Genomic DNA, 18671 nt, shown 5'->3' with positions numbered 1-18671 from the left:
TGCTTAGCCTGGATGGAGGGGCCTAGAAGTGGTTCAGGTTGGGGAGGACTTCTGCATAGGGGGTTCTTCTGGGAAGACAGGGCTCCCAGGTGGGCTCCATAGTCCTCGGGAACTGGATTTCTACTGTCGGTCCAGGGTGGCTCCCCTAGATTTGCTGCTTGTGGTCGAGGAGCCTGATGTCACCTTGGGGGACTCAGCTTCCCCTTTCTTCACCCTCATCCTGAAAGCAGGCTTTCCAAGAGAAATGCGACGAGGTCTGAGCTGGCAATGGGGAGGCATATGTACCACTATGTAAGATGGCTTTCTGGCTCGTAGCCTGGGGTCTTTTCATCTCTGCCCTGTTCTCTTACCATCCAACCTTTGGGCTAATTAATGTCATGAACTTCCTCATGATAGTTTATAAATGTCCCCTTGATTTTCCCCACGGCAATTTGAGAATCTAATTATCCCTGCTATATCTGGCCATGTTATTATAGTTTGACAACCTGAGAACTCAATAGATGAGTCAAAGACAGCAGTTAGCAGAATTTGGATAACGAGGATTTTTTTTTCAAAGCATCCTATTTTCCTGTTTATGTCCTTTCTCTTGGTCCGTATCCATGCACGTGTGGGATTGCAGGATTATAACCTGCGGGAACCTAACATACTCTGCTCCTTCGCCCAGTGAGTTCATGGTCTGACCTGCCTCCAGAGTCCGTGGTCCGTACAGCTGCTCCTAACGACCACGTGAGGATCCAGGATGAGGTGTGGATAAAGTGCTGGCGTCACGCCTGGCACACTGGAATTTCACAGGAGGCCTTTCTTCTGAGTTTCCTTTTGGACCCTGGTCTCCTTGAGGGGACTGTTTTCAATGTGCCTTGTGGCGGAGAGGAAAGAACTCTGAATCTGGGGTCAGGAGAACTGAGTTCTAGCCCTGGGTTGCCACAGGGTGGCTGTGAGTGAACTCGGCCCTTTGTCCCCTGGGCATCAGTTTCCCTATCTAAAGGTAATGGTGGATCTCACCCACCTCTGAAATTCCAAGATTTGGGATTCCAAAGAAGGAACGTACTGATGTTAAGAATGAGTATTAAGTATAAGAATATACTACTTACGCTAAGTGCTTCCTTGTAGCTCTCACCCCAGCTTTAAAATAAGTGTGCAGTAAGTGAAACGGGTTTTACATGTATTTGGTGTACTTTTCGGATCATTGTCTGCCTCCCGCATGACACGGTCAGCTCCATGAGGGACCACCTCGGCCGAGGCCACCACTCACTACTCCAGTGGTGACACACAGGAGAGCTCCGTCAGTCCTGTTGAGCCAGAAGTCAGATAGCACAGTTAGTGGCAGGCGCCGGGTAGCACCCCTCTGCTCCTGTCCACAAGATTATAATTGGAGAATACAGATGGATGGCCAGGGCGATTCCCTGGTCCTCCGGGCACTGAAGCTCTGTAGCCTGGAGAGGGGCCCCTTCCTTATCAGGGTCAGAAGCGGGTGGACAAGCTGTCGGGTGCGTCCTCAGCCCTGACCCTCCCTTGCCTGACACATGCCGGGATCGGGATCCTGGGATGGGAGTCCCGGGTGAGGGCGTTTCCTAGATGGCCACTGTGCTGAAGTCCTAACACCTACTCGGAGCCACCAACACTGGGCACAGCTGTAATGATGGTCATTATGACATAATAACTGCTGTTTATGGAGTGCTTATGTCATACAGCATCTCGTTTCATCATCCCCACATCCCTGTGGGTGGGTATCGTGACCTCATTCCCATTTTCCAGATGAGGAAACTGAGGCCCAGAGAAGTTCTAATTTGCCCAAGGCCACCCAGCCAGGAGGTGATGGAGTTGGGATTTGAGCCTGGCCACCCTCTCTCAGAGTTCATGCTGTCCATGAGCAACACCTATGGCTTCCGCCAGCTCAGCACCCCCATAAGCCTGGCTCTCTCCTCTCCTCCCATCTCTCAGGCCCTCCTGCCATGCTCGGCGACATCCCATCTGTCAGAAATTCTGTTCTGGCCAGATGCAGTGCCCCTCCTGGGATTCCAGGCCAGGGCAGTAGCTACAGAGGGAGGGGAGGGGGATTCTCAGGCCTCGCTGTTGCTCCAGACCCTGGCTGGGCACGTATGGCCTGGGAGGCTCTGGCAGCCCTAGGCTGTTCCCTGTGGCTGGGCCTTCTGTGCACCGGCCCAGCCTTCTCCCCTGAGCAGGTGGGATCGGATGTGCTCGGCCAGCCCCGTGAGCTCGCAGCGACCCCAGCAGCCCCGGCAGTTCCCTGGCTCCTTTCCCCTTGGTGGAGAGAGGGGCCCGGGGAGTGGAGTGGGAAAGGGGGATGGAGAGAAGGAGGGGCAGGATAAGGGAATGGGTGGGGGGGGGGAGCAGGCAGGGAGGTGGGACAGACCCTCTGAGGGTGAAGCAGAAAGGACATAGGATGAAAGCAAGCAGACAAGGGAAGAGGAAGTGGAGGTGGGGGACAAGGTGGTCCCCCACCTTGAGAAACTGGAGGGGAATGGAGGGGGCTGGGGAGGAAAGGAGGAGAGAGCCGTGGGCAGAGATGGAGGCGGTGGGGGGGTGCCGAGCGGGCGCTGTGTTGAGCACAGAAAGAATTCTGACAATGTGTGGAGGCCAGAAGGCCCAGGTCACAACCCTCACAACCTTCAGGAGCCGCAGGCAGGCACTTGCAGGTGGTGGCAGAGGCCATGGGGTTGGGTGTGCCCGCGGGCTCCTCTCACTACACACCGGACCGGGGAGCCGTCACTTTGAGGTCCCTGACATTTGCAGTGAAACGATCTGGTCTGAGGTCTCATTAGCCTCTGCTTTGCTGCACGCACCCTGCCATTCAATCTCAATCTCCCCGTCCGTCCTTCCAACACCAAGGTTTGTAAATCTGCCCCGTTTGCTTTATGATGTCTGTCGCTGACGTGAACTTGACAGTGTTAATACACACGAGTTTTTTCTTCCCTCTCTCCACCTTCAAAAGCACAAAAGCTTTGCTGCCCAGGGGGAAAGAAGGTGCCGAAAGAGAATCCACGTCTCTTTTCCACTTAAACTTGGGAACGGCTTAGTCTGAATGCTGGTGGATTTCATTTTCCCCAAGCTAGTGCAGCTGCTGCCACTGCTGAAGACAAAGGAGGCCTTTTGTGCTTGGTCGTTTTCCCCAAACCCGCCCTTCGTTATTCACCTCCCTTCCTACTTGTACCAAGTCCCCCACGTGGTTTTTCTGCTTCGCTCACCTGAGGCCTGAACCCCTGACTCTCAAAATCTGGGGAGCCTTTTGGTTTTCTCACCGAATCGGCCTGTTGTCTCAACTCTGGGGTTCCTTGGAGCTGAGGGACATGAACATTTCTCAGAAAATTATTTCTCGCTGTCTCTCCCCACTGACCTTGCTCGACACTGGAACTTGTCTGGCTTAAAGGTTGTGCTTTTACAAATGGAAGATGGCTGCAGACCTGCATACTGATGGCTCCTGACCTGTATACTGATGGCTCCTTACCTGAATACTGCTGAGAAGACTGAGACCCAGAGGGAGACCCAGTGGGCCCTGAAGCAGCCAGGGGTGGTGTTCTTGAACCAGTATTCACAGGCATCTGTGAACGTTTGTAGGGAGTGAGGATTGAATTTTGTGTCTCATATCAGATTCTCATAATGCACCTCATTCATTGATTCATCCATCCATTCATTCAATAAGTTGGTCTCCCCAAACTGTGCGCCAAGGCACAGCTAATCTGTCCGAGTTCTGTGATATATTTTAAATTTTCAAGGGAACACAGCAATACTCAACATCTGTTGGACATGATGTGAGCTATTAGCTTGAGGTTGTCCATCATTTCAACATTAAATCACTCTATATTCCTTTTGATGACATCATATCTTTTCAAAGCTGGGCTTTCAGTGGTTACTGTGGATAAAAAGCAGGTACTAGGTGAAAATCAATATGGAAAAAGAAGAAATGAGGATGGCGGGTCCGATCCGATTCCAAGGTTGGAGAAGTTGTGTGTTGACCAAGGGAAAGATGACTTAGGGCCTGTGGGGCAGATGTGGGAGTTTACTTGGAGCGATGGGAAGGTCTCAAGGGGATTTTAAGCAGGGCAGCGATGTGAGTAGACCTGTGCTCTGCAAAGAGCCCTCGAGATCTGTGTCTGGATTGGACTGGACGTGGGGAAACTTGTTAGGGGCCAACGCAGTGGTCCCAACTAAGCAGCTAAGCAACCAACCGAACCACCGAACAACCGAGCAACCTGCCAACCATGGTGGCTTGGACTCAAGTGATGGCAGCAAACTGGGGAGGTGGTGGGCAGATTTGAGACCTGGCTGAATGCAGGATGGACAGGACTTGGTGACGAGCTGTGCAGGCGTGAGAAGAGAGAGAGGAAAGGTGTCTGGCATGGGGACATGATGACATGGAGAGGACAGAGCAGGAGAGCAGGGCTCACACATGCTACCTCGCTCTGCTTTACTTCTTTGGTTCACTTCTGGTTACCTGACATTTCATAGGATCGTTTGATTACCCTGTTACTGTCCATCACCCCCACCAGACTGTCAACCCCATGAAGGCAGGACTTTGTCTTCTTCTCTGCTGTGTCCCTGTCACCCAGACCACACCTCATACAAAGATCAGAGGCTCCATCTTTCTTGGTGCACAATGCCTTAGTGTCTGTAATTTTTTTCAGGGCACCCCTAAGCCAAAAGAACAAAGCTCCCTTTGTTCAAAGAGTCAGGTGCAAATAACAAGTATTTATGTCCTGACAACTTAGTTGCTGTTTGAAAAATAAAACACATAAATTCAAAGGAAGAAGTATATTTTCATTTCATTCTTAGATAACCACAGTTACCAATGGAGTGTGCTAAAATGCAGATTCTGATTCAGTGGGTCCAGGTGGGGCCCGGGATTCTGCATTCCTCATAAACTCCCAGGTGATGCCTAGCTGCTGGTCCAGGACCATATTTCGAGTGGGTGACTGAGGTGATTCCTGGGCCACTGTCTTGACTCCTTTCCAAGCATCCTTTCAAAAGCCATGTCTTTTGCTCTCTGCAGAGAGCTTCGCCAGCCCCACAGCATGAGTTAGATGGTCTATGCGATGTGATTTGAGGTACCCAGCACAGCTGCCCCCATCTCTGTGAACAGAAATCCTTGCTGGGCCTCATCCAGGGCTCTAAGTGGCCGAATTCTTGCATGGCTGTCAGACCCTCCTTAAGAACATGATTGTTCCTGGTTCCTACCAGCAAGGTGGTCTTGGTGGACTTGGAATGTACTAGAAATGCTTGCTGGGGCAGGATTGTTAGCTGTTTCATCCTGGCTGTTTTATCGCCTGGAGTCACCTGCCTTGTAATGGCTATGTACCCATTTTAGGCCCAGAATGCCAGGAAGTGCCATGGATCGTCAGACACTCTGCTTCCTTTCTGGGAGCCGGGTCCCACTGAAGGGAATTGCTTTCCATCTCCCGGCCTTGATGGTCAGATCTCTCTCTTGCCAGCCCCTGGTTGTTATGGATGTCCAGATCTGGGAGGGTAAATTTTCTGGTCACATGCACAGTACACATCACAGACACACACTCACATGCATGTGCACGGATCCCGGTTAGTGCCTGGAAGAGCTCCGCAGTGTAAGTGGAAGGGCAGGAGGTCGTACCTTCCTGCACTTTCCATTCCCTGGGGAATTTAGTCTAGTCTACTGATCCAGAGAGCACCCAAACAGGACTTGGGGCCAGAGCTGTGCTCAATTGATTCCTTTATCAGTTCATTCTCATTCCCTCCTGCTCTGAGTGTTTATTTACTAATTGTGGCTGATGTTATGACCTGGAGGGCTAGGGTAGCTGGAGAAGACTTCCTGGAGGAGGGAGCACTGTGGTATGTGTGCATGTGTATGTGCGTGTGTGCATGCTCACGTACATAGGTATCCGTGTGTCATATACCTGCACACACATTTGTGTGGAGCAGCCATGAATGTATGTGTGCACGAACACGTGTGCACCTGCACATGCCTTGCGTGCAAGTGTGTGTGCCCAGTAGGATCGTACAAGCAAAGCCTTGGTGCCAATAACAACAGCTTTGGAAACCTCCCTTGCCTGTATGGACCCCGGGCTGGAGAGGAGAAGCTGCTGTTGGGTAGAGCAGATTTTGTAGCTTGGCTTCATGGGCGTGTGAGTGCTTGGGTGTGTTTTAATTAACCGGAACACTTGCCTGGAAATGAGTAGCCGTGGCAGCAGGCGCGAGGGCAGCTGGAGGGGGGTGGGGCCGTGGCAGCCAGGCTCCCACGTTTCCACGTGCCCAGTCCCGGCTGATGGCGCCATGGAGTGGTGGGGTGGCAGGCTCTCCCTGCTGCTGGTCATTGGCCCAGCAGAGAGGGCATTCTGGGAGGGGCTGAACTTTCTGGAATTCCCAAGACTCCTCTGCACCCCCATCTAAACAGAGATGACCAGGGTAATGGTTCCAGCACATGGGTGGGGACATGAAACTCCTGACATTGTATCCAGGACAATGGACTCATGTTTTGGACCCATGAGCCGTGTAGGACTGACTCTCCTCTCTCTATTCCCAGCCCAGCAACTGGCACATAATGAGGCCTGTGTACACGTTTATTGCATGCGTGACTCAACAGGTCAAGGCAACCAAGGCTCAGAGAGGCTAAGTGATGTCTCCAGGGTCACACAGCAAGCTAGTAACCAGTTGGAAATTTTGACTTTGTTTCTGTACTCTTTCCATGACCCTGTAATGTTGGCATGAGGAAATGCATGGCATTATTTCAGGGGAAGGTGAATACTCACACCACAGGTGTGCACACCTCACCCTCTGCCTGGAACAGTTCTAAGTTTTCTACCCACCATCCTGTCCATCTGGGTGGTGGGGAAAGATCATCTGCCCAGGGTTTCTTGGGATGGTAGTGTTTTCTCCCATCAAGAGACAGGAGGGGAAGGACTGGGGTGGTCCCTTCCTAAGACAGATTGGCCACCAGTAGCTCACAGGTTGGAGTTCATTGAAGAAAATCTCTTCATTTAAATGCTAGACTTCCCCTCAGACCTCCCCCTCTCTGCCATCCAGTCCGTTCTGAGGCCTACAGTCCACCCCTTGGCCCCTCCAGGGTGGGGTGCTTCCCTGGGTGTCTGGTCTTTGCTTTCTCTTTGTCCCAGTCCACTCAAGGGCCGCTGCCTGATGATTTTGCTGAAATACCACTTTATTCACGTTTCTCTCCTGTCTAGTGGTCCAGGGGTTGGACTCCGGGGCTGCACTGCCTGGGGTCAGATGTAGACTCTGCCCCTTGCTGACTCGGTGATTCCAACAGAGTGACGTCACTTGCTGAGAGAGCCTCGCTCTCCTTACTTGTAAAGTGGATGATGCACTGTATGCATTTCGGCTGCAACTCATCATACACACATGGCCAGGATCACTGACGCTTCTCGGAGACATGAACTGGGCTGCTACCCAGCCGAGGGCACTCTGTGTACTTGGCGCACACACACCAGAAGTCCTGTGGGCACACTGATACGCTCGCAGTACGAGAGGCTGATGGGACATAAACCGATGGAAAGAAGAGTTCAGCTCAACTCTTCCTGGGCACCTGCCCATGGAGGGAAATAGCATGGAATCACAGGCACCATTTCAATAATTATTTCTGTCTTTTTGCTGAATGCATAGCTAAATTCACATAGGTTAAAAGTGCATGTAATAGAACTCCCATTATATCTACGTCTACCTATTTATCTATCTATCTGAATAACTTCCATTCTCATGCGCCTGTCTTTTCTTGCCTTTGCCCTTACTACTTCCTGTGCCCAGAATCATGTCTACCTGCTCCTTGGCTTTTTATTGTTTCCCCATAAGTGAAGACCCAGCACAAGGTCTATCTGCCCCATGGCGGTGTCCCAGATCAGCCAGCCAGACTTGAGCTTCCTGCCTGACGGGGCCCCTTTTATGGTCCCACCATGGTCTGCCTTGTCTTGTGCCCTTATCTCAGCCTCCTCTAGAGAATGAGCTCCTGAAGGCACGGGCTCTGGGTTTCTTCTTCTTGGCCACGTGCTGTGCCCAGAAATTGGTGAGTCCTCCTCATTGATGCTGATTGAATGGAAGGCTGGATTGGGATTTGCAGCCAAGGCAGGAAGGAGAGTTTGTGCATGCATATGTGTGTGTGTGTGTGTGTGCATGAGTCCACATACGTGTACCCATATGTATGTGCACACGTGTGCATGCTTTGGCCCATCAGTTTGATGTTCCTCTCTAATTGGATTTCTGAAGAAAGGTGCCTGCTTTAATTTTTAATTAGAAATCAGAGCAGAGAAAGAATGGGCCAGCACTTCAGCTGGAGGTTTTTCTCAATGCTGGAGTTCTTTTTAACAAGCACTCGCAGTCCAGGGCGGCTTCTGTTCTGGCTGGACACCGGCGCTCACACTGGTGGGAGTGTCTTAATGCCTACAAAATTATCAGGTAATTATTTGGTAGTGGAGCGTCAGGATTTTGCCTATGCAGCAGTCTTTCCCTGCAGCTGAAAAAAGTTGCCGAGAAAGAGAAGTCGGAGATGACCGGGGCATACCTGAGGAGTTGTGGGATTCCCACGTCTTTTGGAAGAGATGGGGTCCCTGCCCTCTGGGCATCCTGCTGGAAGCCCTGGTCTCTGTCAAATGGGATTACCCCACGGCCAGTTTCTCCCAGGCAGGAGATGTGTTTAGCATATTTGCTGTAGGTAAAATAATCTGTGCAGAATGTGTCAGGTGGGGAGTAATTACCTGGCCACCAGGACGGGGTGGGGAGCCTCACCTGCTGGTAGAAACCTGCCCCTGGGCTTCTGGGCTCTGGCAAGGACCTTGGGAGGTGTGGGGATGCCACCAGGGTCTGGGTAACCTCCAGGTAGGGCGCCTCCTGGTGGGGTTAGCCGGAATACCGCACACGTTGGCGGGGGGTGGTGGTGCTGGTGTTGGACCGTGGACACTGGAGACATTCACAGATGCCTGAGTGTTTTTTTCAGGAAGCTTTAAAACTGTGGTTCAGTACTTTGCTCAGGACCTCTGCGGGCCGGGTAGAGGACAGACCCTCAGGCCAGACGGCTGTGGGGCTCCCCGACTTATGTGCTATGCGACGGCAGGGAAATTACTTCTTCACTTCTCTGTGCCTCTTTCCTCTTCTGGAAAGGAGGAATGGCGACAGTATCTCCCCACAGTGTCGCCAGGAAGATTAAAGAGACAGTATAGGTCCATAATCCCTTATTCACTATTCTGGATTCCAGAAAGCCTGAAACCGGAAAGTTTTTTTTTTTTTTTTTTTTTGGTAACACATTCGGAAGTAAAATTTGACCTGGCTGATGCGAAGCCATTTATAGTATTTGTTTAATTCATGTTGGTGAATTACGTTGTGCTGCAGAAGTATCAATACGCTTGATTGCCTGAGGTGTTCCCAAATACCAAGGAGAGACACTATATTACTTTTCTAGAACCTGAAGAAGTCTGGATTCTGGAACACATCTGGCTTCGAGGGTTTAGGGTAGGGGATTGTGGGCCGGCACATGCAAAGGTGTGCAGGGCACCGCACACAGAATGAGGCTCTGTAGGCGTCAGGCGGAGCTGCCCTTTCAGACGGAACATCACTGCCCCATCTCTGCCCTCTCCTTCCTTCCTCTCACTCTTGGCCGTCCCGGCATGGCAGGTGCATACGTGCAGGCACACTTCTGCCATTCCTCCTGGGCAGGAGATGGGATGCCCCGTAGCAGGTTGATTTGTGCTTGGGACGCGGAAGAAGGACCACCTCTTGACCCGGCCCCGGGGGCTGGCCGCTGGATTCCATGCCCGTGGTTCGTGTCTGGTTTGGAGGTGGCTGCTGCCAGGTCTGTAGCTGCCCACAAGAATAGGGCCAGAAGGAACCCCCTTCACACACTGTCCCTCCGCTTCTCCCAGGGGGCAGTCATGCTTGTGTTGGAGGGACATTGCCTAATGCAATGCTGACACCATTTCTCCAGTGCCCCCTGGGCGGCCCGGCGCAGCTAATGAGGGATGCTTGGCCTTCCTAGTTGTGGGAATCCTGCGGGCTCTGACACCACAGTCCAAAGGGGCTGCAGGGTGTGGAACCTCTTGTGCCTTCGAAGGAAGGCAATTAGGAAAATTGGAGGTTAACCTCCCTTTATTTATATGTTTCTCTTTTACTGCCCGATAAGACATGTCTTGTGAGATGCTCAGGCCTCCCAGTGTTTCTGGCCTGACTCCCTAAGGGAATTGAACATTTCTCATGGGGCCGCGCCTCTGCTCTGTGCTCCAGGTGCAATCCATTCACACCGCACCAGCTTTTCAAAGAGCTCCCCCTCCTCCCAAACACAAAAGATGCTTTCACTGTCTTGCCTCAAGCCAGCGTTGTCAACTAGCTAGCTGTACTTTATCTCTTCTGTTTGGGTTGTAAAACCCAGCAATTAAGAAAATCCCTGCTTCAGATGAATTGTAGCCTACACTGGCTCAGAGCGAGGCGGTGTGCCGTTTCTCTAGTTTCATGGCTTTTGAGGCAGAGGGGAGCTGGAGCATTTGGGGAAACCGAGTCTCAGAGACAGGAGGACACTTGTTGGAGATGGCACAGGGTCCGGAGTGAGACAGGATTGGAATTCAGGGCCCGGACTCTTGTCCCCCCAGCCGGGTGCTTTCCTGCACATGAACCTCTCTGCTGGTGGAGTCAGGCAGGTAGGGGCGTCCCCGGTGGCCCGTGAAGTGGGCAGACCAGCCCCCCCAATCCCTTCCTGGGCCACAGCCCAAGGGGTCTGATGCCTGAGCATGGACGAGCGCAGATACGTCTTCTTTCTTTACAGGGGCCATCGTTTTCGGACTGTGATCTGTGGGCATCCGCACCGGTCTCTTGTGCAGAAGCAGGTTGTCTGAGGGTTGGGGGCTGGGAAAACCCTGACATCAACCAGTTGCCGACACCCACTATGTGCTATCTGCTGCGTTGGGTGGCCACATCTCTCCGTGCTGGCCAAGACACAGGCAAACAGCTGGATCAACCATTGCCTGCATTCTGCCTGCACTTCGGGCCCTGGAGGGAGCATCCAGCCCCAGCATGGGCCTCTTCTCCTGCTGTGACCACAGCCCAGATTTAGGGGGGCCGGCAGGTTGTGCCTGCCCTTGGCGTCTCCTGCCTTCCTGTCCCACGTGTTCCCAGTGATGCCACCTGTGGCCCTGGCACTTGGCAGTTTACAGAGCATCTGCACGGGCATTATTCTCCTCTGACCTTCACTGCGGCCCTGCGAGGTGAGCAGAGCCCAATGAGTGGAACCTGAGGCTCAGTGCAGAGAGGAGTGTAGGGCCACATGGCCTAAGAGCGGGAGGCAAGACCAGCCGGGTCTGTGTGTGGCGTGACACGGTGGCAGATGGGGGCAAGACTGCCAACTATTTTTTTTCCCTTGTGGTCCTCTTCTGAATCCTTATTGTAAGAGAGTGAAGTCTGGGGCTCTCGGGGCATCCGGGTCCAACTCCTGCCTCCTGGGTCCAGACCCTGTAAGGGGAGCCTGTATCTTCCTGTCTCTCTGGCTGGGCCACATGCTCTGGGCCACCTCATCAGCTGCCTGCTGGTCTTGGTCCAGGGACAGCTGAGGGGAGTATGAGCCTGAGGGGTGTCTGTGGGGACAACTGTCCTCCTGGGTCTAAAAGAAGACGGGCTCAGAGAGGGCAGGTCACTTTCCCCAGGTCACACAGCATGTATGTGGCAGAGCCAAGATTCAACCCAAGCGCACGCAATTTGACCCCCACTGCCCATGCTTCTTTCCTCCTGGGTGGCCTGGTGCTTGTTGGGGGAAGGGGTTGGGGAGCCTGCCGGATGTGGGATCTGTAGGATCCAATCTATGGGATTGGTGACTTAGCAAAGGAGCTTGTTTCCCAGGTTTCCCTGCCCATACTGAGGGTGCCTCAGGTGGCTCTGGTCTCCTGCCACCTGACTGGTCTCAGGGAGCTAAGGGGACAACTTAGGCCCTGCCAATCAGATGGAGAAGGGGATCCATAAATAGGACTGGTCACAGCCACTATCAATCCAGTGGAACCTGCTGGCTGGAACCCATATCCAGGTCCCTTTTCTGAACACTCCCTGGGGGTCCAGGTGTGCTGCCTATAGGACAGATCTGAGGAGAAGTGCTGCCCTGGTGAGGGCTGGGCTGGGAGGATGGGAGGACTCCAGACTTGCAGACTCAGCTCCCATTGGAAGCCACCTGGGAGCCGTGGCAGCTTGAGTCTCCCACGCCCACCACTTCTGGGCCTCAGTTTCCAAGTCTGTGAAATGTGAGAGGGCCCTTCCCGACCCCCTCCTCGACATGGGGAGGTATGGGGTATTGAGGCCTTTGTGAGCCATTGTGGGGAAGGGCTGCCCTCCTGGGTCTGGGTTCGGTTGAGTGGCCTGAGGCTCTTGCAGTCCCAGGAGCTGCATGCTGGAGATGATCCTCAGGTGTGGGTTTCCTCTAGGAATCCTTCGGGAGGAGTTGGTAGTTTGTAGGGCAGGGCGGCAGAAACCATTGTGGTGGGCAGGGGCAGGCCACGAGCACGCGGTCTTGATCCAGGCAGACTCGTTTGCAAGACGGCTCTGCCTCTTGCTGCAGAGAGCCTCGGTTTCCGTTTCTGTGACTTGGGCATAACATTTGCACGTACCCAGGATGTTGCTGTGGAACTCAGAGGGCGCAGGCATTTGGAAGGCGTTGTCACACTCTGGGTCAGAAGCCTTCCAGAGCTCCCATGGTCCTGGTTGGTTACTCCTTACGCCCTGTTTAATGTCTTTTTTTGGGTTTTTTTTGTCTTTTTAAGTTTCTCTTTAATTTTTAAAAAATTTTATTTTACTTTTGGCTGCGTTGGGTCTTCGCTGCTGCACCAGGGCTTTCTCTAGTTGCAGCGAGCGAGGGCTACCATTTGTTGCAATATGCGGGCTTCTCATTGCGTTGGCTTCTCTTGTTGTGGAACACGGGCTCTAGGCGTGCGGGCTCAGTAGTTGTGGCTCATGGGCTTAGGTGCTCCACGGCACGTGGGATCTTCCTGGACCAGGGCTTGAACCCCTGTCCCCTGCATTGGTAGGTGGATTCTTAACCACTACGCCACCAGGGAAGTCACTGTTTAATGTCTTTGATTTAGTTTTTTTATTCCCCCTTCCTCACTTGGGGGATTGGGGTTGGGTAAGAAAGTGAAAGCTGCTCTCTTCTGGTTATGTCACTAACCTACCGTCTGACCACCCGCTTGGACCACTACGCCCGCGTGTATAAAGAGAAGCTACGGCAAAGGTTGATTTAGTTCGTTCTGTGCTGGGCAGTGTATGGCACTCTCCAATTTGATCAGCATGGCATTTCCATGGGGCTGATGCTGTTTCCCATTTTATGGAGGAGGAGGTGAGGGCTCAGAGCTAGTGAATGGTGGATCCAGGATGAAACCAGCCTGGCTTATGTCCCGTGGGGCTGAGCACCTAGGACTCTAGGGCTGCAGGTCGGCCGGCTGGGAGGCTGCGGGACGGGAAGGTGAGCTCAGCATTGGCAGAGGAGCTGCCTTCAGGCCTCCCCGCCAGGCCTGGGAGTGGCCACTGGCCCCGGCTCGCCCTGGCACCATGCACCCTGGCCCTTTTTCCCCTTGGCCCCAGGGCCCCCTTCCTTGGTCTCTTGCTCCCCCTCCTCAATTGCCCTAATGACTTAGCCCAGGTGGCAAGTTGAGTGGAGAAACCACTTCAGGGAAATGAGAGTCCTTGCTACCAGCCTGGGCCTCAGGTGTGTGCACAGCGGCCCTCCCTGGGGGTCTGGTGAGCTGCACCTCACCCCTCCAGCTGTTAGACAGGAACTGGAGAGCTGTGTGCCTGCGTGTGGTGTAGTAACTGTGTGTATGTAATTGTGCATGCGTGTAACTGTACACATATAACTATGCGTATGTGACTGTGCATGACCTGTGACCTTGTATAGAACCGTGTGGGTATGTGACTGCAGTGTGTGTAGGTGTGTTTGTCTTGTATGTGTGTTTGTTTGTGCATGTGTGGGAGGCTGGAGGTAGTGGGAAAAGGGAGGTGTTGACTGCGTGGGGCTCAGGGCAGGGGCCCCAGGAATTTATGGCAGCGGCTAACGTTACCTCCTTTGCCGGCTAAAACACGCTTTGTAGAACAGAGTTACACATATGTTTAGATGATTAGAACAAAAGCCAACAGAACAATTCCATTCAAAGGGATGAAGCCTGGAGGTGGGGGTCCACCAGGATCTGGGGGGCCGAGTTCTCTCTCCCCAGCTCTCCCCGGCCTTTGCTGAGTTTTGATCGTGCTATTTAGAAAATCCCTTTGTTGTAGGATAAACTGACATTGGCCTGAGCGTTTCTGCTGTGAAGTTTGCTGTGTTCCAGGGCCCACTCGGGACATTAGGAGCTGATTAAATGAGCTAATTTTAATTTGTTCAGTGGTTACAGATGCAGAGACCTTTCCATGCCCTTTTCTTGAGGCTCTATTTATTTATTAAATTTTTTCCTGAAAAGTAAAAGACCTTCAGGACTCCCTTTTCTCTTCCCATCCCCTCTTAAAAATAAACATATGAAAACATTTCAAACAAGAACTTCAGCTGGGAAAGAAGGTCTCCGATATGGGCTTAGCCACTAGAGGTGCCAGTGGGGGGCTCCCCGAGTCTGGGAGCTGGGGGGAGCTGGGGGCGGAGCTGCTGGGATGGGCCACCCACCGCGGCTCGGGGAGAGGAGCCAGATGAAATTTAGTGGAAACGGTCAAAGACTTGTCTCACCTCCAGGCCTTTGCACGTGCTGGGGCTGCTGCTTGGACCTCTGTTTCCATCCCTGCTTCTTTTCCTTGGCTAATTCTTATTCATCCTGCTGGTCTTAACGTAGAGGTTGCTTTTTCTAGGAAGCCCTCTTGCACCCCAGCCCCTGTTCTCCCACCGCCCCGGGGACTTCTTCAGTTCTAGCAGATGTCAGCACATAGAGAACGTCTGTCTCTTTCAGGAGGCTGTGAACTCCGAAGGGCAAGAACTGTGTCTGCGTTTTCTCCCCTCACACCTCCAGCACCAAAGTGCCTGGTGGGTTCTAAGAGCATCATCAACATCTGTCGAAGAGATGAATGAATGAATGAATGGGTAGATGACATCTACACTTACTGGACTACACTACACACCAAGCTCTTTCTTAAAAGCATATTTTAATTGAAGTATAGTTGATTTACAATGTTGTGTTAGTTTCTGGTGTGCAGCAAAGTGATTCAGGTATACATAAAGATTTATATTCTTTTTCAGATTCTTTTCCCTTATAGGTTATTACAAAATACCGAGTATAGTTCCCTGTGCTATACAGTAGGTCCTTGTTGCTTATCTGTTTTACATATAGTAGTGTGTATATCTTAATCCCAAACTCCTAATTTATCCCTCCCTCCCTTTTCCCCTTTGGTAACCATAAGTTTGTTTTCTCTGTCTGTAGGTCTATTTCTGTTTTGTAAATAAGTTCATTTATATCATTTTTTTAGATTCCACGTATAAGCTATATCATACGATCTTTGTCTTCGTCTGGCTTACTTCTCTTAGCATGATAATCTCTAGGTCCATCCATGTTGCTGCAAATGACATTAATTCATTCTTTTTTATGGCTGAGTAATATTCCAGTGTGTGTGTGTGTGTGTGTGTGTGTGTGTGTGTGTGTGTGTGTGTGTATCAATATATGTATATGTATAACATTTTCTTTATCCATTCATCTGATGGACATTTAGGTTGCTTCCATGTCTTGGCTGTTGTAAATAGTGCTGCTGTAAACACTGGGCTGTATGTATCGTTCTGAATTAGAGTTTTCTCCAGATATATGCCCAGTAGTGGGATTGCTGGATCATATGGCAACTCTATTTTTAGTTTTCTGAGGAACCTCCGTACTGTTTTGCATAGTGTCTGCACCAATTTACATTCCCACCAACGGTGTAGGAGGGTTCCCTTTTCTCCGTACCCTCTGCAGCATTTCACTACACAGCAAGCTCTTGATGTCAGGTCCCTGGGGTCCCACAAATCTCAAATTGTCATCCGTAGTTGTGTGTGCCTGCCCCGCCCCCTCCGCCTGGCCTTTTTCCTCACTGATGCGGGCTGAGGATTCAGTGTTGAGGGCTGAATCTCCAAAAATGAACGTGGTGGGAACTCACATTTACCCGGCCCAGCATGACGCTGATTTCCAGGCCCAGGATGCAGCTCAGGCCCAGCTCTGCTGGAAACCTGACCGAAGGCCGCAGAGGGAGGAGAAGGGAGGAAAATTGCTCCGTGAGTTGGCTTTTTACAGCGCTTACGGGCCAGCCGGCCTCGGAGGATAATGTGCCAATAGTGGAGGTGCTCGGAGCACATAAAAGAAGGGGATGTGTGGATGCAGCCGGCTGCTACCCCCAATCTTGCCTCAGCCTCCTAGCCCCCCCGCCCTGCTCTTTCATTTGCAAGGCGCCTTTCTCCGGGCTTGGGGCACCTTTCAGTGAGCAGCAGGGCTTTCCCTGGAGCTGTGCAGCCACTGTGGCCTGGCCAGTTTCTGGGGCCTGGTTTCCATTTGCTGAGTGCTCCTTCCCGCAGACGGCACCGCACCCACCCCACCCAGGGCCTCTGAGGGGTTGTCCCCCACCCTGTCCTGGCAGCCCCGTGCTCCTTCTTTAACCCCAACCTCAGGGACGGGCTTTGGAACGGTACTGCCCCAGGCCCCTCATCTCTGCAGAAATCCCAGAGCCGGAGGGGGAGTTGGAACTTCTCGGGCGCCCCTGGGGTCTGGGGCCCTCAACTGGGTCAACATCTGGCCATCTGGCCGAGTGGCCGAGCCTTTGGCCTCCTCTGTCTCCTCCCCCACTCCCTCCCCGAGGCCCTTCCTCTCCCCGCTAGCTGGATTCTCCGCCAAGCGCCGCGGGAGCAGCCACGCTGGGCCCATCCTTTCCCCGGCTGAGGCTGAGGGTGGGGATGCGTCCCGGGGCTGAGGTCACCAGTGGGGTAGTGGGAAGCGCTTCTCCAGCCCTTGCCTGCCCTGCCGCTGGGTGCCTGGAGCAAGGGCATCAAACAGCTTGTCCTGGGGTGCCCTGGTGAGCAGGGGGGAGAGGTAAGCGGAGAGGCGGGGCTGGAGGGGATGAATGGATAAAGCAGGCTGGTGTCTGCACCAGAATGCCAAGAGTCCCATCAGAGGCTCCTGGCTCCTTGGGAAGCAGAATGTTCGCTCAGAGTGGACTCTAATCCAGAAGGAAGGGAACTGTTTTCCTGGACCGGGAGAGAAAAAGCGAGGGCCTAGGAGGCACTGGTGGCCGGGCTGTTAGATCTGTGTTGGGTCCTGCAGTGTGGAGTAGGGTGTGGCCCCTTGGGAGCACCCTGATTTCTGGGTCTGGCGCTGCTTGCTTTGCTTCCCCCTGCCTTTCTCTCAGGGTCCGTCTGGTGGCCTCCCGGCCCCCTCTCCTCCGAGAAGGCTGGCCTGCATCCCTGGTCGTCTGTGTGCCCTTTGGGCTGGAGCACTTGCTGGCCCCTAAGTGCCTTGGCTCCCGCCCCACCCCCCTCCTCCCACCCCCCTCACATCTGTCTCACTTCCTACAGCTTGGTTCCTGGCTGGTGGCTGGGAGACTGCCTGAGTGCCGCCTTCTGGGCCCGACCTTGCCACCCACAAAGCCACCGTGGCCCCAAGCCATCACCCCCCAGACGTCGGTCTCCTCTCTAGTCATAGGGGGACATGCCAAGAGGACACCGAGACAAAGCTCTGACTATTGATCACCAGACCATGATTCCCAATGGCTTCCGTGGGGCCCCACGGTGTAGGGGGCTTGGTGTTAAGCGGGTGTTTGTCGGGGCCAGCCACTTGTTCTCCTTGGGAAGGAACGGGTGAGTTTCTCTCTGTTTATTGTCGTAACCAAGCTACCAAAATGGCAAACTTGGGTTCAGCAATTACACAGCGTTTCAGAAGCAAATTGATAGGATAATGTGTTATTATTGGCTACTGGGTTAATAGCTATTTTGGCAGGCGTGCCAATCCTGCGTGGCGTTGCTGGTGTGGGCGTGAGAATGGCGTAAGGGGGTAGAGGGGAATGGTGGGTGCGTGTGGCACAGAGCAGCAGACTGGGGGCTTCCCCAGGGGCTTCCCTTGCCTGGCAGTGCCTGCTTGGAGGACGCTCAGCCTCGATTCGCTGTTGCCTTAGCCAAGACCAGAGAGGTTGAGAGACCAGCGTCAGGTCACACAGTGAGTCGACGCTGGGGTTGGATTTTGGGTCTCTGTGGGAATGGATAGCTTGGTCTGTGATCTCTGAAGGCAGGACAAGTGCCTTCAGTCTGAGCATCATGCTGGCATCTCAGAAAATGGAGATTTGGAATGTACCCAAGGGAGCTCCTTCCGGCTTCAGGGCTTTTGCACATGCTAGTCTGCCTGCCTGGAATGCTCTTCCTCTAGATTCCTTGGCTTGCTTCCTTGCTTGCTTCAGGCCTCTGCTCAACTGTCACCTTGTTGCCTGTCTGGAGTAGCACCCCGCCGCCCCCTCCCTTCACTCTCTGCCCTTATCCTGCTCCGTATTTCTTTGTAGTGCCACCTGACTTAACTACAGATGGGCGTATTGCTCTATTGTTAGTCTCCTCTCATTCCCTTGTAGACTCTGAGGGCAAGGCCTTTTTTTGTGCTCCTTACTCTGTCCCCAGAGCCTGGAACAGGGCTGCAGAGTAGACACTTGGTGATACTTGTTGAAGGAGTAAATGAATTTAAATTGTAATGTTATTTTAAAAAAATGGCTGCCGCGTACCAGGTGACTGATTCTGTCTCCTCTCAGAG

At 52.9% G+C, this 18671-nt stretch overlaps 1 protein-coding gene across 5 annotated transcripts in view; it reads left to right on the top strand.

Annotated features, from left to right (window-relative positions):
- Positions 1 to 18671, top strand: part of ZNF423 (zinc finger protein 423) — a 328197-nt gene that overhangs the window by 150480 nt on the left and 159046 nt on the right. The window contains exon 1 of one of the 5 annotated variants that reach the window (XM_067018598.1): positions 16899 to 16973. The exons of 2 other annotated variants lie outside the window; for them this stretch is intronic. The gene's annotated coding sequence lies outside the window, so the exon portion shown is untranslated. Of the gene's footprint in view, positions 1 to 16898; positions 16974 to 17660; positions 17738 to 17945; positions 18093 to 18671 lie in introns of those variants that run through there. 2 more of the 5 variants (XM_067018599.1, XM_067018597.1) reach the window with 2 other exon arrangements.

Source organism: Kogia breviceps, chromosome 18 (genome assembly GCF_026419965.1).
Source record: "Kogia breviceps isolate mKogBre1 chromosome 18, mKogBre1 haplotype 1, whole genome shotgun sequence".
Classification (NCBI taxonomy): Eukaryota; Metazoa; Chordata; class Mammalia; order Artiodactyla; family Physeteridae; genus Kogia; species Kogia breviceps.
This window is presented reverse-complemented; position numbering and strand designations above follow the sequence as displayed.